Below are 27,238 nucleotides of genomic sequence, written 5' to 3' on the forward strand. Positions count from 1 at the left end.
TTGGCAGGGGGTAAAGAGTCAGGAGAAAGGGCGGACTCTGAAAATACATCATCTACAATGTCTAACACAGGAGGAATAGCAAGCAGCCTGTGCTGAGGTAGTAAAAGAAAATCTCTAAGCCTTTTCCTTGATTCTGAGTAGTCTTGGCTCTCCCAGTGGAAGTGCTCCCTCATGGTATTCAGGGTTTCCCCAAAAGATAAATCCTCAGGAGGAGAGGCTGAAGGAATAGATTCTTCAGCATCAGAATCCTCATAGGGAGGAAGAGAGTATTCCTGCTCAGAAGAGGAGTCAGAAGAAATGGAAACCTGATCTGAAGATTCATATTCTGTCTCTTGCGTAGGCCTCTTATCAGGAGGGGTATGGGAACCCCTGATCAAGGTAATTAGGTCTTCGGTCATTTTGAGCATCTGTTTTTAGACATGGAAGTCTGTCCAGGAGAATGCTGTACTTGTTTCTTTGTCTTTAGAGCTGCTTTAGTCTTTGCTTTGGAAGCTGAGGTAGGCTTTACATATAACTGTGTAGGTCTGAAAACACCCTCAGAAGCTGATGCCTGCTCAGCGGCTCCGAACCCATCTGAGGGAATAATTTCCGAGTGTCCAATACCTTGAGTATCCAGAGGCCTAGCTGGCTCCACGTGGGAATCGGCAGCGGCCTGTGACTCTGAGGTAGCGGGTGTCAGGTGCTGCGAAAGTGCCTCACTGAGATCTGGCGAACTGGCGACTGGCTTAGCAGAAGCCTCGTTGTCGGTTTTGGACCTCGGATGCCTGTCCTTTTCCTTGCGCTTTTTATAAACTCTGGTCATCGGTTGTTTCGACGGCATTATATAACTGAATCTTCGGCCAAAGTGAAGAAAGGCAAAATCATACCGACGCTTAATAGTGCGTTGGTTAAATCTAGCCCAAAACCGACAGCTAGCAACGTCGTGATCAGGGCCTAGGCAAGGAATACAGTAAGAGTGAAAATCCTTATGAGGTATTTGTTTCCCACAAGAAATACAATTGTTAACTTTTTCTGACATCGGTCTGGAGCAAGAAAAAAGTTTCCCCAATGGGGTACTTAGCTTTAATGAAGACTTCGGATCTGAAATTCGAACTTGAAAATCTCAGGAGTCAGCCGACCGGCACTTGCGAACTGCTTTTGCTTCGGGCACCGCACGGCAAGAAAGACTGAAGAAAATGACGTCAGCTGCATCTTTTATATCCCTGACACACTGACGTCAGGGAAGAGGCGACAGCAACTGACGCCGGACCTAGACTTTGGAATTCAGGCCAACTGCGGGTAGCCTGCCAGCAGGATAACCGAAGTGTAATGACTGCAACAGTGAAACACAATGAACATCGAGAGACAAGCTGGCAGAAATTTAAGATTCTGAATGAGTAGGTTTATAATGTGAAAGGTTAAAAACTTCCTAAAACATTAGATAGTGGCCTGGATGGTGAAAACACTGCAGCACGATTTAGAAAGGCTGCATAAGTGCAGTAATTTGGCTGACAATTAATGCTGAACCTACCAGGAAATACAATTTTTTAAAACATAAACTTAAGAGTTACAAAACAGTACAACAAAGCAAGTTTAATCTTACCCTCACTACCAAATTCATTCCAATCACTATGATATGCACAACACAAATTCCATCCCTGCTGCAGTACATTAACAGCATTATACATCTTAACCAACCTTGTCTACAGCAATACTCACGGGTGCCATTTTCCTGGATCTTAAATGCGTCTTTGACCACCAACTACAATCAATACTTGGGCAACATTGGCTTTGCTAAAGTAATTCAATAGTTCCATACCTCAACAATATTACATCTGTGGCATAACTTAATGTTATATCAGAGACAGGATGTACAGCACAAGGGTCCTACAGTGCTCAGTGAAATGAAACTGTTCAAAGTACAATTTCCATGTGGTCTACACGAAATTTAACTTCCTTACTAGTCAAAACATCAAATTCCAACAGTGGCTCATTGAACAATATTCCTCCTTTCATATTTCTGAAGGTGAATTTTACAGAAACATGGGGGTGGTATGAGCACCCACTTATGCTAGTATGGCTATGGCAAGTTGTGAAAAGGCTAATGTACTAAAAAAAAAAACAGATACCTAGATATTTTTGTGCAATGGAATGACACAGCACAAGAAATAGTAGAGTTTACTGAATACATTCATGAGACGTGGTTTTTAAAAATGTATACACTCCCAGACACTCATGTGAACTACCTATTAATAAAACATCTGAATGGTTTGCATTGTTGTGTTTAGGAAGGCAACATTTTTTCCAGTAGTTGCATACATTTCAACAGTTGTCAGTCCTTTTGTGCAAAAAAGCAGTAATGGCTAAGTTGGTCAGGACTGGTAACACACACATTCCTGAATGAAAGTGACAAAGTTCTAAACATGTTCCAAGAAAGGGGTTATACCTTAATCTGCTGCCAAATATTGGTGATGTGGTTATTAAGAAGATGCAAACCTTTGTTGGGCACTAGTTTAGCATGGAAAAGAGAACACAAACATACTACTGCACTAAAGACTAACATTTTCAGAAGAGCCTTAGTACTATAACACAACACAAAATCAGATAAAATGAAAAGGATTCTAGAAAAACAATGAAATATTTATAAGTTTAATATGAATGTGTTAGCTGTACTGAGTGAACAACCTCATTTTGTTTCTAAAAAGGGTCAGAACTTTAAAAACACTTTTGAGAGTTTGAGAAATACAGGCACTAAGGGTGGACCACACAGATGTACAAAATGTATGGTTGCTGTAACCAAAGTGTTTTCATTCTAGAACAGAAGTTTGTTAATTTGGAAATTAAAAAGCTACTAGAATTCCCCTTAAAGACTATAACTGTGGGACCTTAGAAATAGTACATGGTGCAACCTGTACTTTATACCCATCTTTTTATACTGGAAGGTAGATAAGACATTGAAAAAAAATATTTAAGAACAGTTACAGGGTTCAGTCCTGGGTCCTCTCCTGTTTGGTATCTACTTCTCTGAAGTGCAGGCTAACACAGAAGGTCTTTGGCTAACAAAGTTTGCAGATGGCTGCAAACTAGGAGCCATAATCGAAACTCCTAACGATGTGGACAAACTACAAAAGGGCCTCACTGAGACAGATACCTGGTGTCAAAGCCATGGCCTGAAGCTCAATGCCAAAAAGTGTATTGTCATCCCCTTTGGTAAAAACTCTGTACCCATGAACTACCACATAGCTGGTAGTCTACTTAATGCCGAAAATGTGATAAGAGACCTTGGGACACAGGTGGACAGTAGTCTCTCCTTTGATAATCACATCGCCAGAGTGGTCAGGAAATCCTTCTACGTGGCTCATCTCATCACAAAAGGATTCTCATCCAGAAAAAAAGAGGTCATTGTTCCCCTCTACTCATCACTCATTAGACCCATTATAGAGTACAATGCCCCTTTAGGTATGTACCTCACAAGACATCTACAACAACTGGAAAGACCACAGAAATACCTCACAAAGAGGATTACTGGCCTCAAACAGATGCCCTACGCAGACCGTCTCAAAAACCTACAGCTTTACTCCATCGCATATCGACTACTCAGGGGCGATCTCTGCCTAACATACAAAGCTATGTCAAACCCAGAGCTGTTGGACATGCTCCACTTAAAGAAATCCCAATCCCTCTGAGCTACATGCTCTAGGGACCTAAACCTTGTCACCACAATAAACAGAACATGCTGGAGGGATAGATTCCTGTCCCAGAGACTTCCATACTCTGGAACAGACTACCTATCTATGTCAAATAGAGCTCCTCATTAGCACTCTTCAAGAAAAATCTTGATGATTGGATGGGAAATGGGAAATTCACCCCAGGGATCACTTCTGTGGCTCTGCTCGACAGGGGCACAGGAAAATAATTTTCTTGGGTGACGAAAGCCAGGGTACATTTTTTGGCTAGGCTTATATAGGCCCTAGGGCCAATAGCCTAGTACCTACCTATGAACCTATGAGCAGTACGATGCAATTAAGAGAATATGAAGAATGCCCTTTACCAACACTCAATGCAGTATTAATCTTTCAAGGGATTTAAGTTTGGGATTTTAGATAAGATTTCAAAGGACCTTCGAGGGGGGTCAATGGCAATCCATAATACAATACAGGGAAACATTTTGTTAACTAAGGCTAGATGACACTACAACCCATGGACTTAATTTCATTTCTATTATGCCATTAATAAAGCCTTGTGCTGTAAAGTTTTAACTGTGTACCAGACTTTGAAATACTAGATTGATTTAAATAGCACAGTGTAGTTAAATTTATTTTATTTTATATTTGTTTACCGGGAATGTCCAACTGGGCCAGATAGCCCTTTTTCAGCAGAGGCTCAGGGAGAAAAGTTCCATTACAAAGAAACTAAAATACATTGAAAAATTATTATATACCATAGAATAAAAACATTACAGAACATGGATACAAATGCAAAAAAGCTCTGTTACAGAGAAGAAAAATAAGAAAATGGCTTTACTAATTTGCAGTTGTGTATACTAAGGTAATCTTGAGGTGAAGAGCATGATGGAAAGATAAGTGGAAGTGTAGGAAGCGTGCGATAGTTAAAGACAACTATGAACTGTAGGAAGCATGCGTTAAGCATAGATGGATTTATTTATTTAGTGAATCAGATTTTCTGTAGGAAGAGAAAAGTAGAAGAATTAAGACTTAGATAATTGATGTTGGTACAGAAGCCGCATGGATGATTGGAGAGGGATGAGGTGAGTGGTCATCCTGGGGAAGAGCAGGAGCACAGGTAGTTCTAATTTTGGTATTTTTTGAGGAGCGGTTTGAAATTTTTTTGTAATAGTAGTGTTTATGATTTCTTGTGGAATGGAGTTCCAGATCTTTAATATTTTGTATGAGAAGAGGGATTCACCAATGCTGTCATTGACTTTTGTGTTTTTTAGTAATAATTTATTACAGGATCATAAAGTTATATTGTTGTAGTATTGCTGTACTAGGTCTTTGGAGAGCTGGCCAGTAGTCTGGATTGTAGATGATGAAGTGGGTGACAGTTAGTTGGTTTAAGTAAAGGTGGTTGGTAAGTTCAATCCAGTTTAGTTCTTGTAGTGCAGAGCAGTGATGAGTTCTATTTGGGTGGTTTACAGCAAATCTAGCTATTTTGTTACAGGAGGACACAAGTTTGTTTAGGTCATTTTTAGATTAGTAAAGATGGGAGTAAGGTGGAGAGGAGATGTGTTCTTGCTATGGTCTGTCTGGTGGTACTGGTGAGGAAAGGATTTGCTCTATAGAGAATACTAAGTTTACATGCACCTTTTTAATGGTTAAAGCCAAAAGATTGTCAAATTTCACTGAGTTATGGATTGTTACCCCAAGAAGTTTAGTGAGTTCTATTGGTTTTATTTTGGTATTATTAGATGAAAAGATACTGAAGGGGGGTTGACTTACTTGTGATTTGCCTTTAGTAAAAGTAATCGGTTTAGTTTTGTTTGTGTTGTGTATTAGCTGATGGGTAGATAAGTATTTTGCTATGTCAAGGAAAGATTTCTGTATTATTTCCAAAAGTTTGTGAAGAGTTGGGGCTGAGCATATAAAGGAGGAGTCATCCATGTGTTGAACAGCAGTAGCATTGTTAGTAGCAGTGGATAGTTTACTGGCGAATATGGAGAAAAGTAGTGGACCAAGTATTGACCCTTAAGGAACACCTGTTGAGACAGGAAGAATGGGAGAGTGTATTTTGCCACTTAACTGCTTGCTGGCGGTCAGTTAGGTAGTTATGGAACCATGTTAATGCTGTTTGGGAGAGGTTTATGAATGCTAGTTCATTTAGCAGTTTTTGATGCGATAATGTCAAAGGCTTCTGACATGTTGAAGAAGATGTATTAAACTAAGAGGCAGTTGTTTTTAAACTTATTGATCATACTGGTAAAGCAAATTAAAGCTGTTGTGGTGCTATGCTTACGTCTGAAACCGTGTTGGGAGTTTGACAGAAGGTGGTTCCTCAATAGGTGGTCTAGCAGTTGTTTATGAATGTATTTTTCAAGGATTTTTGCTAATGGGGGTAGAATGGCTATGGGACGGTAGTTAGATAACTCTGCTGAGGGGCCTCCTTTACGCACGGGTATGATGCGAGATATTTTCTACAGTTAACGTATGTATTTTTCAGTTATAGAGCAATTAATTAGAATGGAGATGGGGTATGCAATTGAGTGAGCTGCTACTGAGAAATTCACTGGGTAACTGACCAGCAGCAAGAGAGTGGTAGACCTTAGTTTTTTAAGGTGTAGTCTTGTGGCACTGGGTTGAACTGTTTTGATAGCGAATGAGTTGAGGCTTGGGAGGGTGCCTAAAGGTAGTGCTAAAGGTGAGTTGTGATTTACTAGAGACAGTACTGAGTTCATGAAGTGAGAGTTAAATTGGGACTATTTATGAACTTATTTATGGATGCAGTACTGTTAGAGGTGGTGGGTGATGGGGTAGTAGTTTGACCTGGGTTAAGGAGTTGTTTTATAGTTCCCCAAAATTTCTGACGACTGCTTTTGTGTTTTTGCTGTAGAGAGGCACAGAAAGTTTTTTTTGCCTTTTCTGACTTTACTTTTTGCCTGGTTTCTTAGTTGTCTTTAGGTAAACAGGGAGAACTGGGATTTTGTCTTCTGATAGTGGGACCAGGCTCTCTCTGTTTTTGAGAAGTTGCTTGGTATCTTTAGAAAGCCATGGAATTTGTTTTGCTTTAACTCATGTTTTTCTTAGGGGGCAAGATTACTTAAAATATTGAGGGGACTTTGACTGAATAGTTGTATTGCGAGTCTAGAGGGAGTTGTTTTAATGGGGACTGGTTGTATTGTTGTAGTAGGTTTTTAAATACGTTGGGAAAGAAGTTTCTTTTGTTCCATCTGAGTTTATACATTGTGTTTTTTGGAGTGCTAGTTTGGTATCGAACCAGGTAGGTGGGCATGTGGTCACTCAGGCTGTCTGGTAGGCAACCTGCTTGTTAGTAAACGTTGAGTTTATTTGTCAGGGTCCAGTCGAGAATAGATTTTTATTGTTTTTGTTCACTCTAGTTGGGGAAGATATCATCTGGGAGTACCCATATAAGTTGATAAAGTTAAATGGATGTTGGGAAGTACAGGTATTCCAATCCATGTTAGAATCTCCCATAATCATGGTTTCTTGGTTACATGTAGTTGCTATCCAACTAAGGAGGTTTTCAATTTTGGTCTGGTTAATACCTGGTGGAATGTACACTGCAATAATTACTGTTTATTGGGGTTGAGAACTAAGCAAGAAATTGGTACTTCAGAGTCAGAGGGGTCTGGTGGGGTATGGTTAAGCCGTAACATGTTTCTATACATGACGGCTACTCCACCTCCTCACTTACGTGGTCTGTCAGTTCTGAGTATATTGCAGTTTTGTGGGAGGACTTCGGTGTCTTTTATATGTGGTTTAAGCCATGTTTCAGTTAGTATAAAAATATTCAGAGAGTATAAGGTGAGGGTAGGGTGGTATTCATGAATCTTATTTGGTAAGCTTCTGAAGTTAATGTTTTAAGAGTAGAAAGTTGGTAGTATTGTTAGTCAGATATGGCAAGTTATGAGCATGAGGTTTTACAGTAGAGCTAGGAGCTTGTGATGGGGTTTGTGGGCCTGGACTGGGATGTATGTCACCACTTAGTTTAAGGTGTAGTGGCTTTTGTTGGGGTTGGAGGATGCTTTTAAGTTACAGTATTGTTGCTTTGTGTAGTAGGTTTGATTTTAGAGATTCAGATATGCCTAAACCAATGTAACATGTTGTAATGGAGTGGTTAAAGAGGTGAGGGGATACACAAATGTTTATTAAAGGGGGGTGAATAATTGGGGGGGCCAGGATTTGTTGGCAACTTATTTGTTATTTTTTGTTTGTGATAGGAGGTGCTTTGATATAGAAGTAAGAGCATGCCAAGTAAGATGGTGTGGCTAAGTAACATGATGAATATATTAGATTGTTAAGGTGGAGGGAGAGAAACTTAAGTAGTGTTTGTTATATGGGTGTTAACAATGGTTTGAAGGGAGGATACTATGAGGGTGTGACAAACAGGTGAGGTGGTTTGTAACTGGATAATTTGTCCGAGTAATAAAGAGCTTAACTATAAGTACAGAGGAAGTGGGGGTGGTTGAGAATTGGGGGTAGGGTAGAAGAGTGGAGTGAGCCCGAATGTAGCAAGCAAGAACCAAAGAAAGATCATGATGTGGAGAAAGAGGAAAAATCAATGAAGCTGGAACTACTGGCAGGTAAGACACAGGACAGTACTAATGCAGATAATAGAGACCAAAGTCAGCAATTAATACATTGAAGGGGACTGTAAGGTGGAGAACCCTGCTACTAGGCAGCAGTAGCTGATAAACTCAGTTTAAGACATAATTCTGGAAGCCAGGACTGGTATAGAAGTAATTGTGAGGTTTAATAGCTGGGCAGAGACAAGAGAGAAACAGAGAGGAAAGGGAAAGAGTAGGTATTTGGCACTGTGGTGTGCAAGCAGTCTACCAGGAGTACTGTTTAGTGCATTTCCATACAGTATTAAGGCAGACTTATTGCTGAATCACTGAGTCAGCATAAGGAAGATGAATTAAGTCTTGGATAGACAATGGTACCGCTTGCACCAATTGATTTACTCAGTCTGTTGTCTTAGAAACAGGGGGAAATGGAGTGACCACCAGAAATGTATGATAAGATGGGTTAGAGAGAACAGAGTGAGAGGTCAAACAGAGGAGAAACATTAATAATATACAGTCTAAGTAGCATTTTATATAAACATTTTTTGTACGTTGTTAATTAAAATACAGTGGATACAAAAAGTGTACACACTCCTGTTAAAATGCCAGCTTTTATGATATAAAAAAATGAGACCACAATAAATCATTTCAAAACTTTTCCCACCTTTAAATGTGACCTATAACCTGTACAATTCAATTGGAAAACAAACAAATCTGTTAGGGGAAAAATATAAAAAAATAAAAAAATGTACAATAAGCTGGTTGCATAAGTGTGCACACACAAACTAATACTTTGTTGAAGCACCTTTTGATTTAATTACAGCATTCAGTCTTCTTGGCTACACACCTAACATCAAGTTAGAGAGACTCTGATTAACCCAAAATAAAGTTCAGCTGTCCTAGTAGGATTTTCCTGACATTTACTCAGTTGTCTGCTACAGCAAAAATATAAGTTATGTTCTTACCATAACGTTCCATGTTAGTTGTCTTCTTCTCGCCTTCTTTCTTGCTGGATGGGTTCGGAGCCGACCTCGGCTCCGCCACTCTAAAAGCTCGAGTTGGTTCCACCGGCTCGAGGCTCCCCTTATATCCCACAATGCTAGGCGGTATTACCTCAGATCTCGTTTGTAAGCTAGGCCCAGCCAATAATAAATCCAGAACTACTGGAAAGGAAAACCCACCTCTATACAAGGAAAGGAATAAGGTGACCTGAAACCTGATGAGGGAATATATGCATAGTATAGCATATACATATATATAATAGAGGTGGTAGAAAGATGTCACAAACAAACTCCTCTAGGTCTGTCCAGGCTAGGGGAAGGAGGTGGGGACTTAAAGAAGCGAGAAGAAGACAACTAACATGGAGCGTTATGGTAAGAACATAACTTCTATATGTTAAGTTGTCTATCTCGCCTTCATTCTTGCTGGATGGGACTGCGTCCCTAGCACCTTGTCCCGGGTGGCCTATCGGAACAGACTCTTGAGAACAGTGGAACCAAAATTAGCTCTATGTCTAGAAGCTAGATCCAACTTATAATGAGAAATGAAAGTGTGAGGAGTAGCCCATGTAGCTGCTGCACAAATGGTATCAATAGGCAGCCTGTCTTGGAAAGCTATAGAGGTAGCCAAAGCTCTAGTCGAATGAGCCTTAGGTTTGTTAGGCAACTTTTGGTGTCTAATTTCATACACAAAGGAAATCAGGGATGTTAGCCATCTGGAGTGATAGCTTGGAAACTGCAAGGCCCTCTCTACCTTCTGCATAAGAAACAAACAACTGGTCAGTTTTTCTGATCTGTTTGGTCCTGTCCAAATAATATCTTAATTGAGGATGAACATCTAGCCAATGCAATTTTGTTCAGACCTATTAGAAAAGTTAGGAAAAACACGGGAGGTCTATGTCTTGATTTAGATTTGCATAGAGGCTACTTTAGGTAAGAAGGATGGATTGGTCCGTGGATACTCTATCCTTATGAAACAACAGATATGGTGGTCGACTGCTGAGTGCATGAAGTTCTGAGACCCTTCTAGCTGAAGTAATGGCTATCAGAAAGAGAGTCTTCTAGGATAGCAATTTCATTGAACAAGAAGCTGCAGGTTCAAAAGGGGGAAGAATCAAAGATGTGAGAACTAAATTAAGGTCCCAAGAAGGAGGAGGAGTTCTTATAGGAGGCTTAAGAAGAAAAACTCCTTCAAGAACGCTTTGCAAAGCTTGTGAGACATGATGGCAGAATCTGAGATGCCCACATGAAAGTTAGATATAGCTGCCAATTGAACTTTAAGAGTAGAAGGAGATGAACCTGCATTGAAAAGTTCAGCTAGAAAATCAAGGACTGTTTGGATGGGAGCAGTGACAGGATCTATGTCCCTTCCTTGAGCCCAATAGGCGAAACGTTTCCACTTACTCAGATAAATCTTCCGAGTGGAAGATTTATGGGAAGCTATCAAAATATCTCGAACAGAGTGAGATATTTGAGGAAGCCTGGCTAAGGTTGGAACTGGAGGAACCAAGCAGTGAGGTTCAGAGAGGGGAGGGAGCGATGTAACTGACCCGACTAATGGATCAAAAGATCTGGAACTAGGTCCAGATGCCAAGGTTGCTCCAACAGAAATTGATGTAGAAAGGGGAACCAAACCTGTCGAGGCCAGTAAGGAGCAATGAGGATCAAAGAGGCCTTCTGAGCGATAGCTTTCTGTATCACTTGAGAGATTAGTGGGAAGGGAGGAAATGCATACAGAAGTCCCCGGGGCCAAACCTGGACTAGAGCGTCTCTGCTGGGCTGGCCTGGTAACGGAAATAGGGTGAAATAATCTCTGCACTTGCTGTTTTGGGGAGTAGCAAAAAGGTCGCAGCAAGGCTGACCCCACTTGAGAAAAATTTTCTCCAAAATAGAATCTTTCAGAGACCACTCGTGAGGCATGAGGATAGCTCTGCTCAACTTGTCTGCGATAAGATTGGACTTCCCGGGGATGTGCGTTGCTATCAGAAACCGCTGAGAAGAAATCGCCCATTGCCACAGTCTGAGTGCTTCTCGACATAGGGGGTAGGAGCTGGTTCCGCCTTGTTTGTTGATATACCACACTACAGACATGTTGTCCGTCTGGATTGCTATCGTTCCCAAGGGAAGAGAGTCTTGAAGGGCTTGCAACGCTAAAAGCACTGCTCTCATCTCTAGAACATTTATATGCAAGTGGCGTTTGTCTGGTTGCCATATGCCTTGGACTGTTCTGCCCTGATAATGCCCCCCCCACCCGATCAGGGAGGTGTCCGTTGTCAGAGTAGCAACCGGAGGGGGAGGGACAAAGGGTCTTCCCAGGAAGAGCTGGGGGGAAGAAATCCACCAAAGAAGATGATTCTTGCATGCTTGCGTAATCACAATGGTGTGGGACATCGGAAGTTGCTGGTACGACCATTGTGTGAAGAGCATCCATTGAAGGATTCTCATGTGAAATCTGGCTAATAGAAGTAGAGGGATAGCAGCCGCCATAATCCCCAGTACTTTCAGAACTAATCTGACTTTGACTCTGTTGCTGTGGAAGAGAAGGGAGACCAGTTTGTGTATGTCTGCTATTCTTTGGTCTGTGAGTCTCGTGAGACATGTTGACTGTGTCTAGATTTGCCTATGAAGGTAATAGCATGACAAGGCGACAAAACAGACTTTTCGCAATTTATTGAGATACCTAACTTTTGACAAATGCAAAATGTGTAGTCTCTGGCAACTAGAAGAAGATGCTTGGTAGGAGCTGTGAGGAGCCAGTCGTCTAAGTATGGAAACACCTGGAATCCTTGGCGTCTCAGGTGAGAAGCTACCACTGGCATTGATTTGGTAAACACCCGGGGCAGTGGTGAGTCCAAAGGGCAGGGCTCTGAATTGAAAGTGACTGGTTCCCAGCCTGAAGCGGAAGAATCTCCTGGAGCGTCTGTTCATTTTATATGATAGTACGCATCCTGGAGGTCTATAGAGCACATCCAGTTTTCCTTTCCCAATAGGGTAGGATGGATTGTAGCGTGACCATCCGAAATCTTGTTTTCTTGACCGACTTGTTCAAGATACTGAGATCCAAAATGGGTCTCCAGTCCCCTGTTTTCTTTGGAACCAAAAAGAACTTGGAGTAGATTCCGGATCCTTGCTGGACTGCTGGCAGTGGCTGAATGGCTCTTTTGCAAGCAACTTTGATATTTCCAACGCTGCTTGATCCCTTTGAGGGTGGAACATCTGGAAGGGATTTTTGATTGATTTGGAATACGAAGAACAGAATGGAATAGCCTTGAAATGATGGACTGTACCCACTTGTCTTGAGTTAGGGATCGCCAGGCTTCTGGGTACAGTGACAATCTTCCCAGACTGCCTCGAAGGTGGACAGTCGGGCAACACCTCAGGGATGCTGGAAGGGCTTATCGGAAAAGGTTTCTCGATTGCCCTGGTTCTGCGGACCCCCTGCCTCTAGGGTGGCGTCTACCATTATTGTTCCCCCTCTGCCTCTGGAGGGAACCGACTCTGTCGTCAGGCAAAGTCCCTTGAGATTGTTTGGAACCACATTTTCCACTTTTCTGGCCTTTGGGGTAAGGCCTAGAAGGAGTAGAAAAACGGACTCCGATGGCAGAAAGAGTTTTGCCATCCGTCTCGCACCTCGTCAAGGTTTCTTTCACTTGAGGACCAAAGAGGACCAAAGAGGGATGATCCATCAAACGGGGAATTAGTGAACAACGTTTTAAAGGGGTCCGCAAAATTGCATAGCCGCATCCAGGCATGCCGGCGTAAGGCCACACCTGTCCCTGCGGCTCTGCTCGCTCCATCAGCCGCATATGAGAGGAGGCGCATGGAGGAGTTAGCTATAGAATTTAGGGTAGCCAGCTGAGCGTTCATCTTGTCCTGAAAACCCGCAGCTGTAGGATCCTTTAACATCTCACTCGCTTCCTTGATCAAGTCTCTTTGAAGATGAGTGAAATGACAGAGGTAGTTCAGCGAGCAGCAAAGGTCGCTGACGAAAACATCCGCTTCCCGTACCTGTCCATAGACCTAGATTCCTTGTTAGGAGGATGGACAGGCACCGAAGGATCAGCTAGCTCCTTCTTAGTGGCTGCAGCTACCACCATAGCATCCACAGAAACTCCCTTAGTCAGAAATTGCTTATCTGCTGGTGCTGTGATAAACTTTGAAGGTCTCCTGGGGGTGGAGTCCACAGAGTCAGGAGCCGTCCAAGCCTTTTAGCTACCACCTGCATGAGGGGGTCAAAGGGGGACACCCAGGAGGTGGAAGGAGAGCCAAACGCCTCAAGATACACAGATTCATCCTCCGAGGGGTTAAGGGCTGGCCAATTTCCCCTCTGTTTCAGGATCTCTAGAATGTCCGCAAAAGAGACATCTTCAGAAGGGGAACGGGGGGAACCCTCGGAATCCTCTAAATCCGTGTCAGAGGTGACAGACTCAGGTGAGTCTATGCGCTTCCTCTTGCACTTTCTCTTCCTAGGGGGCTCCCCTGCCAATTCAGGAGAGGCCTCGGAAGAGGATGAGATCCCCACAGGGGATTCTTGAGGAGCTGGCTCTCTGCGGTCTGGGATGAGGGAGTGAGCAGACATAAAGTACAGTTTTGTACCTACCATAAATGTAGATGTCCGAACAGGATAGCATCTGCAGTCATAACAAATGGGTTGTCCTGTCGTCAGGCAGCCCTTCGCTCGGCCGGATTCCAAAGTCTGGGTCCGGCTCGCTGATGTCGCACTTCACCCGACGTCATCTCTGCTGGTCTTAGGGGTATAAAGGCATCAGCCGACGCCATTTTCCTCAGTGTTTCTTGCCCCAGATGCCAGTTGCCCTCTTGGAAAGCTAAATTTTGGATAAATGCCAATGTTTCCAAAAAAGTAGAAGGCAAACACAAAAAATAAGCATGTATGTACATATATACAAACAAATACACCATAAGAGACTCCCCAGCTAGCTAATAGGAGGGTAAATACCCTAGGAGTACCACAGAGGGAAGGAGGGTGGGTAATCCTGACTGCAGATGCTATCCTGTTCGACATCTACATTTATGGTAGGTACAAAACTGTACTATGTCCTTCAAGGTAGCATCTGCAGTCATAACAAATGGGTAGAATACCATAGCCAACTAGGGGTGGAGGAAGAAAAATTATGGTGTAGTTAGGATCCCTTGCAGTACAGCAGTGGCAAACCCTGCTCGGGATCTAGAGTATAGAGGTAAATTATAATGCTTGGCAAATGTATGCACGGAGGTCCAAGTAGCCGCCTCAATAATGTCCTTGGTTGCCACTCCTCGTAAGAAAGCTGTGGTAGTGGCTGTAGCCCTTGTAGAATGAGGTCTTATGTTCTGTGGAATTGGTTTTCCATGGTAGGAGTAACAGAATCTTATGCAATTTCCTATCCATTTGGAGATTGTTTGTTTGGAAATTGCTTTTCCTTCCCTTCCTGTTGCATAGGCTACTAAAAGCTGGTCAGTTTTTCTGTTACCTTTGGTTCTGTCCAGGTAGTAGCGTAACTGTCTATGTACATCCAAGGTACGCAGCAGTCTTTCCCCCCTGTTCTGTGGATTGGGAAAGAAGGTAGGTAGGTGGATTGCCTGGTTTAAAGACACTCTGGATACCACCTTAGGCATAAATGTAGGATTAGTTCTCATGGAGACCCTATCTTGATGGAAGATTAGGAAGGGTTGTACTGCCATTAAGGCCTGTAGTTCTGAAACCCTCCTTGCTGAAGTAATTGCCAGTAGGAAAGCAGTTTTCCATGATAGGTGTTGAAGATCTGCTGTTGCTGCTGGTTCAAATGGAGGGAGTGTCAACTTTTCTAGCACAAAGTTCAAGTCCCATGCTGGTAATGGTGGTTTCCTAGGAGGTTTTACATTCTTGATCCCTCTGAGGAACTGCCTGAGTAGAGGATGCAAAAAGACAGGTGGATCGAAGCTGTATTCTGCTGAAATAGCTGATGCATGTATCTTGATGGAGGAATAAGACAGGCCTGTATGTAGAAGCTCTGCCAAGTACTCCAGGATGTTAGCAATATCTATGTTCGACACATCTTTTCCTCTTTCAGTACTCCAAATGACAAACCTTTTCCATTTTCCTGCATAGTTCCTTCTTGTTGAAGGTCTGCGGGCTTCAAGGATAATGTCTTTAACCCTTTGGGATAGGTCTGGGTTAGTTGCTGCTATGTGATGTTCCAGGCAGTCAGTTGCAATGTTTTTAGGTTTGGGTGCATGATGTTGTAGTTGTTCTGAGTTAACATCAAAGGCATCAGGGGTATTGACCACATTCTCCCCCGAGACATGCTCCTCAGCAATGGGTACCAGTGTTGTCTTGGCCAATTCGGAGCTATCAGGATTATCCTTGGACGTTCCTCTTTGATTTTCAGTAGTACCTTGTGCATCAAAGGAAGAGGTGGAAATGCATATGCTGTCAGGCCCTTCCAACTGAAGGATAGAGAGTCCACCTTCCATGCAAGTGGGTGGTATGTCCTTGTGCAGAATTTGTTGAGCTGGTGATTGAGTGGGGATGCGAATAGGTCTATTTGTGGCATTCCCCATTTCTTTGTGATGGCCTTGAAGATGTCCGGGTGTAGCATCCATTCGTGAGCATCCGAGGTGGTTCTGCTTAACATGTCTGCTAGGGTGTTTTCTTTTCCCGGCACAAACATTGCCTGTAACTGGATGTTGTAGCTCAGAGCCATATTCCAAAGGTCCAGAGTCATTCTGCATAGGGGGGATGAATGAGTGCCTCCTTGTTTGTTGATGTACCACATGACTGTGGTGTTGTCTGTCCTTAACATTAAATGGCCTTCCTTGAGGAATGGTCTGAATTTCTGTATTGCTAGTTTTACTGCCAGCATTTCTTTTTGGTTTATGTGCAGGTGCAGCTGGTCTTGAGTCCACAATCCTTGTATGCACTTGTCCAACATGTGCGCCCCCCAGCCTAGGTCTGAGGCGTCCGTTGTGATGGTTTGGCTTGCTTGAAAGTTGTGGAAGGGTAAGCCTGGGTTTGACTGGCATGCTTGAGCCCACCATAGGAACTCCTGTTTCAGGCATGGGATTAGTGGGATTTCGGTTTCTAAGCTGTGCCTGTGCTGTTAGTTTGTTCTGCTTTGTTAATGCCAAGAAGTAAAGAGGGAGTTGTTTTTGTTTTTCTGCAGTTAGGAATGCCATTTGTTTTACTGTGTCCAAATCCGCACCCAAGAAAGTTCTTGTTTGGGATGGTATCAGTCTTGACTTTTGTAAATTGACTGTGTATCCCAGGGCTTGTAGTAAGCAAATGACTCTTTGTAGATCTGTTGTCAGCTTGCTTTTGTTGTCCGCTTGTAACAGGCAGTCGTCCAGGTATGGATAAATTTGTATTCCCTGTAGCCTGCAGTGAGCGATTACTGATGCCAGGCATTTTGTGAATACTCTGGGCGCAGTAGATAAGCCAAAGGGCAATGCTGAGAATTGATAATGCTCTGATCCTGCAAGAAATCTGAGGTATCTTCTGCAATTTGGTCGTATGGGGACGTGCAGGTATGCCTCCTTGAGATCTAGAGTTACCAGCCAACACTCCTTGCCCAGCATGGGAAGAAGTTGCTGTAGGGTCAGCATTTTGAATTTTGGGACAATGATGTATGTGTTTAGAAAGGACAAGTCGAGCATAGGTCTCCAACTTTTCTCTTTTCTTGGTACTAGGAAGAGTCTGGAGTAGAATCCTTTGCCCTGTTCTGTTATTGGTACTCTTTCCACAGCTCTCATCTTTGTTAATTCTGCTATCTGCTTTAGAGCTTCTGTTTTTTGATTTGGAGGTAGGTTTGGCATTCCTCTTTTTACTGGTAAGGTGTGGAAGTGGAACCTGTAGCCTTGGTCTATGGTTTGCAAAATCCACTTGTCTTTTGTGATACAGTGCCAATTTTTCGAAAATAAGGCTAACTTTCCGCCTAAAGGTGCTGCTATTTGCTCCCTGGTAGGCGGTGTCAGAGCCAAGTCACTGTGATTGTCCTGTTGTAGTGGCAGTGGTTGTGTCTGTGCTTCGGTTATTGCCTTGCCACTGTCGTCCTCTGTAGGCACCTCCTCTGGATTGATTTCTGCCTCTAGGCGTCTATTCCTGCCTCTTTGAGATTTTGAGGAGTCTGGAAAGGACCAATTTTGGCAGGCCAGTTCCTGCTAAACCTTGGGGGCTGAACCTGTAAGAAATCCTTAACTGTTTGTACAGATTTTGCCTTTTCTTCCATTTTCTTCATTAGTTGCTGAGCAGGTGTACCAAATAGACTGGCCTTATCCATAGGAGCATCTAACAGCTTTGCTTTAACATGATCCGGCAAGACCTGTTCTTTCAACCATGCATGCCTTCTTATCACTGTGCCAGTCATGCCTGATCTAAATGAAGCCTCCAGTGCATCATAGCCACATTTTAAAGAATGGTTACTAACCTGTTGGATGTTATTCACCATTTCTAAAACATATTTCTTATCTAAGGAGTCATCAGAGGACAGCTTCTTAGTTAACTGATCAAGCATAAACTCTTGGTATTGGATCATATGAAACTGACAGTTTAAAGCTCTAGCTGAGAGAGTAGCAGAGGTGTAAACTTTTTTCCCCCATCTCTAAGGACCTGGATTCCCTTTCAGAAGGAGTAGGGTTTTTTGCTGAGGTCGAGGCTACTGCCTTAGGCCCCTGGGATATAGTCTCAGGATCTGCAAGTGGGGCCTTGTATAGGTGGTGATGAGTGTCTGGCACCCTGTAAAATCTATCTGGTTTGGCAGGGGCTGGAGGTAAAGTATCAGGAGCAGTGCAAACATCATTAAATGCATCATCCACAACAGGCAGTACTGGAGGTATAGCTAAGGGCCTATGTTGTGGTAAGTGCAGAAATGTCCTAGGCCTTTTTCTTGAATCTGAGAAATCTTGTCCCTGCCATTGGAATTGTTCTCTCATGGCATGTAAGGTTTCCCAAAGGAAAATTCCTCTGGCGGAGAGGCAGATGGAATGGATTCTTCAGCATCGGAATCTTCATATGTAGACAAAGGAGCCTCTGGCTGGTCTGTAATGTCCGAGTCATCCGCAGAATCATCAGAGGACACTGGCTCGGGGGGCTCTGCTCTAGATCTCTTTTCTGGTGGCTGAGAGGCCCTGTCTGGGTGAGACTGGGATCCCCTAATTAAGGATATTAAATCCTCTGCCAGAGTAAGCATTTGAGAACTAGAAGTGGGCCTGTGTGAGGGGGGCTTAACAGGCACTGATTTAACAGTTTTGGCTGCTTTAGCCCTGGCAAAGGCCTTAATAGACATGGCTGCAGGAGGCCTAGCAGCACCACGTGCTGGGGTAGAGACATCCAAAGGGATGGTGTCTGATAAATCACTAGGAACCACAGTAGTAGGCAAAACTTCTGAGGCCGATTCAACTAAGGTAGCAGGAGCCTCAGTAGTAGTCATTGATTCGGCTGAAGATTGACCGGTTTTCGGTTTCGGCGAAACCGAGACACTCACTTGCTTAACCGTGGTTTCGGCGAAACCGCGGACCGCTGAAAGTGTCGGTCTTTTTCTTTGCGTTTTAACAATTTGGGTAGTCGGAGGATCCGACAGCATAATGTCAAAATCTGAGCGAAAAACTGTTCAGCAAACTCCGACCGGCGCCTAAGCGTTCGGTTGAAGAAGCACAGGCCGAACAGGCTGCTACGTCGTGGTCTGGGCCTAAGCAAGGCAGACAGTAAGAGTGGAAATCTTTATGAGGTATTTGTTTCCCACAAGTTAAACAGTTATTGACTTTTTCTGACATCGGCTGAGGCAAGAAAGAGTCCCCAGCGGTACTTAGCTTTTAGAAGTCTTGCGTAGTATTCGGTAGTAGTAATCTCTGGATCTGACGGACCGGCACTTGCGAACAGCTTCTGCTTCGCCACGCCGCAAGAAAGACTGAGGAAAATGGCGTCGGCTGATGCCTTTATACCCGAAGACCAGCAGAGATGACGTTGGGTGAAGTGCAACATCAGCCGAAGCCGGACCCAGACTTTGGAATCCGGCCGACCGAAGGGCTGCCTGACGACAGGACAACCCATTTGTTATGACTGCAGATGCTACCTTGAAGGACATCCTGAGGCACCGAAGAGGGAGGGACGGACGGAGCCGACTGTGGTGTTGAACCGGGTTCCAACACACTCCGCATGACCTCGAAGGCACCTCTGTCAGGCAGAGCCAAAGGTCCCCGCTCCGAAAAGCTGAAAAACTCCCTCGGCACCGACAGCGATGGCTCCGAGGCCGATGTCGGAGCCGAACTCACCAGCGCCGGCGCCGAGGAAGGGCGAGCGGGTCGGACAAGGTCGATGCCACTCACCCTCGGAGCCCGAGGGAAGTCGGCGCCAGATTCTTCAAGGAAGAAATCGGAGCCGACACGGAACCGAAGACAATTGTATCGGTCAGCTACCACAGTCTCGGTTCAACGCCCGGCTCCGAGCTCAAAGGAGTCGGAGGAGGAACATTTTGAGGGATAGGGTTAAGCATCGACTGATGAGTCGGGCTCTGAAGCATTTGGGCCAGTGCCTCGACTTAAGAAGTCGACTCACTACCCTCTGAAGGTCATGATCAGAAAGCCTCAATGATCTAGAGTGAGATCTATGGCTCGTTCAGAAAGCAAGGGAGATGCTGGAGCCGAATGAACGGAGCCAACGGTGACCTGGACCTCTTTCTAGATGTCAGTTCGATGGTCTGATCGAGCCGACTCAGAAATTTCAATGCCTCGGCTCCAGCCGAGCCGAGGGAACCACAGAAGTAGCAGTTCGAGTCTCATCAGCTCCAGCGGGCCGATGTTGTAGTAGACTTCGATATCTTAGGCGTCGACTCAGTAGCTGGAGTCGAAGACCTAGGAGCCTTAGAGGGTTTACCGAAGAAGCAGTCGGGGACCCTCAGGCTTAAGCAAGCCCCTTAAAATAAGCTTGTTCTTTCTTTCCTGCAGGACTCTAGGGCTGAAGCCATGGCATACAGCACAAGAGTCCTGCAGGTGTAAAGATCCCAGGCAGTACACACAAGAAGAGTGACCGTCTGTCAGAGACATTTTCTGACAGCACGAGTCACACTTCTTGAAGCCTGAGACCAATCTGGACATATCAAGGAACAAGTGTAACCACACACAAACACAAACACACCGATTACATTATACACTAAAAACAGAAAACTTAGTTTAAGTCCCTACAGAAAACACATACACTCCAAGGGGATGGGAGGGCCCGAAGGCCTAAGGGAAGAACATATAAGTTCTTAAGGTAAAGAAAGGTTAAGAACTAGAAGAAAGGGATCAAAGACCTTTAAGGTAAGGGGAAACTGTATGGAAAACTAAATTAAAGGGTTTTTAAACAACTTTTTAAACTATTTCCTACACTAACCTGAAGCCGGTGAAGCAACACGTCTCGATAGCTGTAGCGGCAAACGAGATCTGGGGTAATACCGCCTAGCATTGTGGGATATAAGGGGAGCCTCGAGCCGGTGGAACCAACTCTCGAGCTTTTAGAGTGGCAGTGGGGCGAGGTCGGCTCCGAACCCATCCAGCAAGAATGAAGGCGAGATAGACAACTTAACATGCCATGGTTCACAGAAAGCTTACAAAGCATCAAAGGGATCTCATTGCTGAAAGGTATCAGTCAGAAGGGTACAAAAACATTTCCACAGCATTGGATATATCATGAAACACAGTGAAGACAGTCATCAAAAAGTGGAGAAAATATGGGACAACAGTGATGTTGCAAAGAACTGGACGTCCCTCCAAAACTGATCAGACAAAAACTGGTCAGGGAGCCTGGTAAGTGACCTACAGCAACACTGAGGGGAAAACAGGGGTTTTTTTTTTTCCCAATCCATGTTAGAATTCTCCATAATCATGGTTTCTTGGTTACATGTAGTTGCTATCCAACTAAGGAGGTTTTCAATTTTGGTCTGGTTAATACCTGGTGGAATGTACACTGCAATAATTACTGTTTATTGGGGTTGAGAACTAAGCAAGAAATTGGTACTTCAGAGTCAGAGGGGTCTGGTGGGGTATGGTTGGCAATATGTTTCTATACATGACGGCTAGTCCACCTCCTCACTTATGTGGTCTGTCAGTTCTGAGTATATTGCAGTTTTGTGGGAGGACGTCGGTGTCTTTTATATGTGGTTTAAGCCATGTTTCAGTTAGTATAAAAATATTCAGAGAGTATAAGGTGAGGGTAGGGTGGTATTCATGAATCTTATTTGGTAAGCTTCTGAAGTTAATGTTTTAAGAGTAGAAAGTTGGTAATATTGTTAGTCAGATATGGCAAGTTATGAGCATGAGGTTTTACAGTAGAGCTAGGAGCTTGTGATGGGGTTTGTGGGCCTGGACTGGGATGTATGTCACCACTTAGTTTAAGGTGTAGTGCCTTTTGTTGGGGTTGGAGGATGCTTTTAAGTTACAGTATTGTTGCTTTGTGTAGTAGGTTTGATTTTAGAGATTCAGATATGCCTAAACCAATGTAACATGTTGTAATGGAGTGGTTAAAGAGGTGAGGGGATACACAAATGTTTATTAAAGGGGGGTGAATAATTGGGGGGGGGTCAGGATTTGTTGGCAACTTATTTGTTATTTTTTGTTTGTGATAGGAGGTGCTTTGATATAGAAGTAAGAGCATGCCAAGTAAGATGGTGTGGCTAAGTAACATGATGAATATATTAGATTGTTAAGGTGGAGGGAGAGAAACTTAAGTAGTGTTTGTTATATGGGTGTTAACAATGGTTTGAAGGGAGGATACTATGAGGGTGTGACAAATAGGTGAGGTGGTTTGTAACTGGATAATTTGTCCGAGTAATAAAGAGCTTAACTATAAGTACAGAGGAAGTGGGGGTGGTTGAGAATTGGGGGTAGGGTAGAAGAGTGGAGTGAGCCCGAATGTAGCAAGCAAGAACCAAAGAAAGATCATGATGTGGAGAAAGAGGAAAAATCAATGAAGCTGGAACTACTGGCAGGTAAGACACGGGACAGTACTAATGCAGATAATAGAGACCAAAGTCAGCAATTAATAGATTGAAGGGGACTGTAAGGTGGAGAACCCTGCTACTAGGCAGCAGTAGCTGATAAACTCAGTTTAAGACATAATTCTGGAAGCCAGGACTGGTATAGAAGTAATTGTGAGGTTTAATAGCTGGGCAGAGACAAGAGAGAAACAGAGAGGAAAGGGAAAGAGTAGGTATTTGGCACTGTGGTGTGCAAGCAGTCTACCAGGAGTACTGTTTAGTGCATTTCCATACAGTATTAAGGCAGACTTATTGCTGAACCACTGAGTCAGCATAAGGAAGATGAATTAAGTCTTGGATAGACAATGGTACAGCTTGCACCAATTGATTTACTCAGTCTGTTGTCTTAGAAACAGGGGGAAATGGAGTGACCACCAGAAATGTATGATAAGATGGGTTAGAGAGAACAGAGTGAGAGGTCAAACAGAGGAGAAACATTAATAATATACAGTCTAAGTAGCATTTTATATAAACATTTTTTGTACGTCGTTAATTAAAATACAGTGGATACAAAAAGTGTACACACTCCTGTTAAAATGCCAGCTTTTATGATATAAAAAAATGAGACCACAATAAATCATTTCAAAACTTTTCCCACCTTTAAATGTGACCTATAACCTGTACAATTCAATTGGAAAACAAACAAATCTGTTAGGGGAAAAATATAAAAAAATAAAATATACAGTCTAAGTAGCATTTTATATAAACATTTTTTGTACGTCGTTAATTAAAATACAGTGGATACAAAAAGTGTACACACTCCTGTTAAAATGCCAGCTTTTATGATATAAAAAATGAGACCACAATAAATCATTTCAAAACTTTTCCCACCTTTAAATGTGACCTATAACCTGTACAATTCAATTGGAAAACAAACAAATCTGTTAGGGGAAAAATATAAAAAATAAAAAAATGTACAATAAGCTGGTTGCATAAGTGTGCACACACAAACTAATACTTTGTTGAAGCACCTTTTGATTTAATTACAGCATTCAGTTTTCTTGGCTACACACCTAACATCAAGTTAGAGAGACTCTGATTAACCCAAAATAAAGTTCAGCTGTCCTAGTAGGATTTTCCTGACATTTACTCAGTTGTCTGCTACAGCAAAAGCCATGGTTCGCAGAAAGCTTACAAAGCATCAAAGGGATCTCATTGCTGAAAGGTATCAGTCAGAAGGGTACAAAAACATTTCCACAGCATTGGATATATCATGAAACACAGTGAAGACAGTCATCAAAAAGTGGAGAAAATATGGGACAACAGTGATGTTGCAAAGAACTGGACGTCCCTCCAAAACTGATCAGACAAAAACTGGTCAGGGAGCCTGGTAAGTGACCTACAGCAACACTGAAGAAGCTGCAGGGATTTCTAGCAAGTACTAGTGGTGTATTACATGTGACAACAATCTCATGTATTCTCCATATGTATGGACTATGGGGTAGGGTTGCAAGATGGAAGCCTTTTCTTACACAGAACAGCATTCAGGCCCGGCTAAAATTTGCAAAGCAATACATCAAGTCTCCCAAAAGCATGTGGGGAAAATGGGTATACATTCATTTGATCGTCCGGTGGATGGCCGATTGGAAAATGTTCAAAAGCAGTGCAGCAAGTTCTCATAATTGCGAACGCAATTGTTGCGAAACGCAAAATATCCCCCCCCCCTTTGACCCATGGTAGCACTTGTTTAGGTGGTAGAGCGGTCGGAAATGTCGCATTCGGTGTTTTGTATGACATTCCGACCATTCACCACTGAGAAATTCGACATTTAAACTCTATACCTGATCGAGGAAAGTTAGGTCGCTCAAATGAATGTATTCTGAGAAAATGTGTTATGGTCTGATGAGAACAAGGTTTAACTTTTTGGCCACAATTCCAAAAGGTATGTTTGGTGCAAAAACAATACTTCACATCACCAAAAGAACACCAGCCCCACTGTGAAGCATGGTGGTGGTAGTATCATGCTTTGTGGAGGCGTCTGCTAGAAAGCTGAAGATGAAGAGGAATTTCACCTTTCAACATGAGAATGACCCCAAGAATACATCTAAATCAACAAAAGAATGGCTTCACCAGAAGAAAATTAAAGTTTTGGAATGGCCCAGCCAGAGCCCAGACCTAAATCCAATAGAAAATCTGGGGATGACCTGAAGAGGGCTGCGCACAAAAGATGCACATTGTACATGTACATTGGCTGAAAGGAGCCATATTTCATTTGAAAGCACTTTGTCTTTAATGTATTTGACTTATTTATTGGGTAGTAAATACTGTGGGAAGAAATAGCCAGGGAATTGTTATGGCTAGGTTTGCAAAGGCCCTAGGGCCGATAGCCTAGTACCAACCTATGAACCTATGCCCTCAAAATCTCAGACTTGGAGTGCTTTTGCAAGGAAGAGTGGCCAAATATTGCCAAGTCAAGATGTGCCATGCTGATAGACTCCTACCCATGAAGACTGAATGCTGTTATTAAATCAAAAAGTGCTTCAACAAAGTATTAGTTTAAGATGTGCACACTTATGCAACCAGTTTATTGTACGTTTTTTATTTTTTATACTTTTCCCCTAAGAGATCCGTTTGTTTTTCAATTGAATTGTACAGGTTACAGGTCACATTAAAGGTGGGAAAAGTTTTGAAATGATTTATTGTGGTCTCATTTTTTTACATCACAAAAACCTGGCATTTTAACGGGGGTGTGTACACTTTTTATATCCACTGTATATACTTATATACACATATATATATACATATATATACATATATATATATATATATATATATATATATATATATATACACACACACATATATATATATATATATATATATATATATATATATATATATACATATACACAGGTATATATATATATATATATATATATACACACACACACATATATATATATATATATATATATATATATATATATACATATATATATATATATATATATATATATATATAAATATATATGGGTCTACTTCTTAAGATCGACAGACCATTTGATCGACATTCATTTGGTCAAAAGACCATTTGGTCGACAACCAGTATTTAATGCACTTAACAGGGATTTGCCCCCCTTCCCAATGTTGTGAGACCCTGGAGGTGATATATATAGTTAGCGGGTGTGGGGGCACACCCCCCACATTGGGGGTGTGGGGGGCAATTCTCAGGTTTTTGCCTTGAATACTGGTTGTCGACCAAATGGTCTGTCGATCTTATGAAGTAGACCCTTATATATACATATATATATATATATGTATATATATATATATATATATATATATATATATATATATTTGCTTCTGAACCATTGGATTAGTATTTTATATTAACATAGATTTGCAAACTTTGTCATTTGATTGGACTGAGGATGACATATGATTGCTTTATCGATTTAAATGGACTTTTAAAGGTATTTTCAGTTTTGTTGAAGTCCCTTTTGTGGTTTTGAAGGAAGAACATGCTTAACTTTTTAATGAATACTGCAGTTGGTTTTGGGTATGTTATGTTGCCTTCAAACTTTTGAGCAGAGATTACTGTTTTACAAACTAAGCAGCAGCAGAGGGACTGGGTCAGGGAGTGCAATTTAGTGTGGGTAACCAGAGTTTTGGCAGTTTATCCACATTTTTTTCTTATAATTACAAGCTTTTAACTACTGGTTAATACTGAAGTAACTGAAAAATTGTCCAAAAATAAATGAGACACTCTCCATTATTTATCAATCCAATTCCTTTATTTAGCAAAAGATGAGTACATTTGTTTAGAAAAGTAGGGATAAGTTGTCCTCTGTGTCTGACTCACCTATAGAGGGGCGAAGACATCTGGTCTCTATAGGCCATGTTATCTGCTTCCAAGACAGAAGAATAAGATTCCCTAGAGGGAACTGATTTCCATTTTCTCTTTGGAAAACAGGATCCCTGATACTGATGCTTGACAGGATAGGCGGATGACTACAAGTTAAGAGATAACAGAAAGTTTAGAGCCATTCAAGTTAGAAACAGTGGCTGCAGCCCTAGAGGAAGCCTCTGCAGCATCACAGTTGCATTTAATGGTGTGTCTGGCTACTTGGGTGGCATTACTGTGAACAGAGACAACCTGGGATTTATTTTCAAAATCCTCAAATTTAGCCAGAGACTTAAAGTTTTCCCAAGATGAATAATACAGTTTTAGTCATATGTGTTTGGTAGTTTAGGTCTGTAAATACCAGGGTGGCTGAAGTTTAGACTTTTTTGCCATACCTGTCCATGTCCCTGCTGTCTCCATCAGAAGGCAACACACTGGATGCACAGATGAGTTTGGTGGGTCTGTCTGGAAACTGAGTGGTCTACTACTTGCTTCTGGCTGTGAACAGGACAGATACTGAAGGTTCCACCATTTTGGAAAGCATGAGGCTTCTGAGACACTAGGTCTCCAAAACAGGTGTTTAGGGAAGTTAACCTAGTTCTCTGGGATGAAAAAAAATGACAAGACTTTACAGCCATGATAATCATGCACAGCCCCTACACAAAACAAACACAGGGTGCAGGTTCTTATAGGGAATCTGCCGTACACAGCTGCACTTCCTCTCTTAGCTGATATGAACAAATCTTTATTTTAAAAGTGAGAAAAGGAAGGTGCCCCTATGGGGCACTTGTATGACCCAGCCTGGACCATGGTAGTGACACAACAACCCGGTAACACAGACCGACATTAGTGAGGCTTCTGCATTCGGAATGCTGGCAAGACTGAAGGATCCTTTGCTCATGCGCCCACTTATGTATCACCTAAACCCTAGGCAGGACAGCCTACAAGTACTGGAATACTGCAACAGTAATCTAAATAAAGGCATCAGAAGGTTCACAGTCTCAAATCATGAAAGAAGACATGGGAGGGATGGTAGAAATCTGAGCCCTGGATGTTCTGGCGCAGCTTCTGGGGATGCTGACCACTCTGGATGGTACTGACCATAGCAGGGCACCAATGACCTCTGTCTTAGAGCAGTAGATACCATTGTAAACAAACTGAGGGAATATCACAG

The sequence above is a fragment of the Protopterus annectens genome, chromosome 11.part0 (assembly GCF_019279795.1).
Source record: "Protopterus annectens isolate FY-2018-M chromosome 11.part0, PAN1.0, whole genome shotgun sequence".
Taxonomy (NCBI): domain Eukaryota; kingdom Metazoa; phylum Chordata; order Ceratodontiformes; family Protopteridae; genus Protopterus; species Protopterus annectens.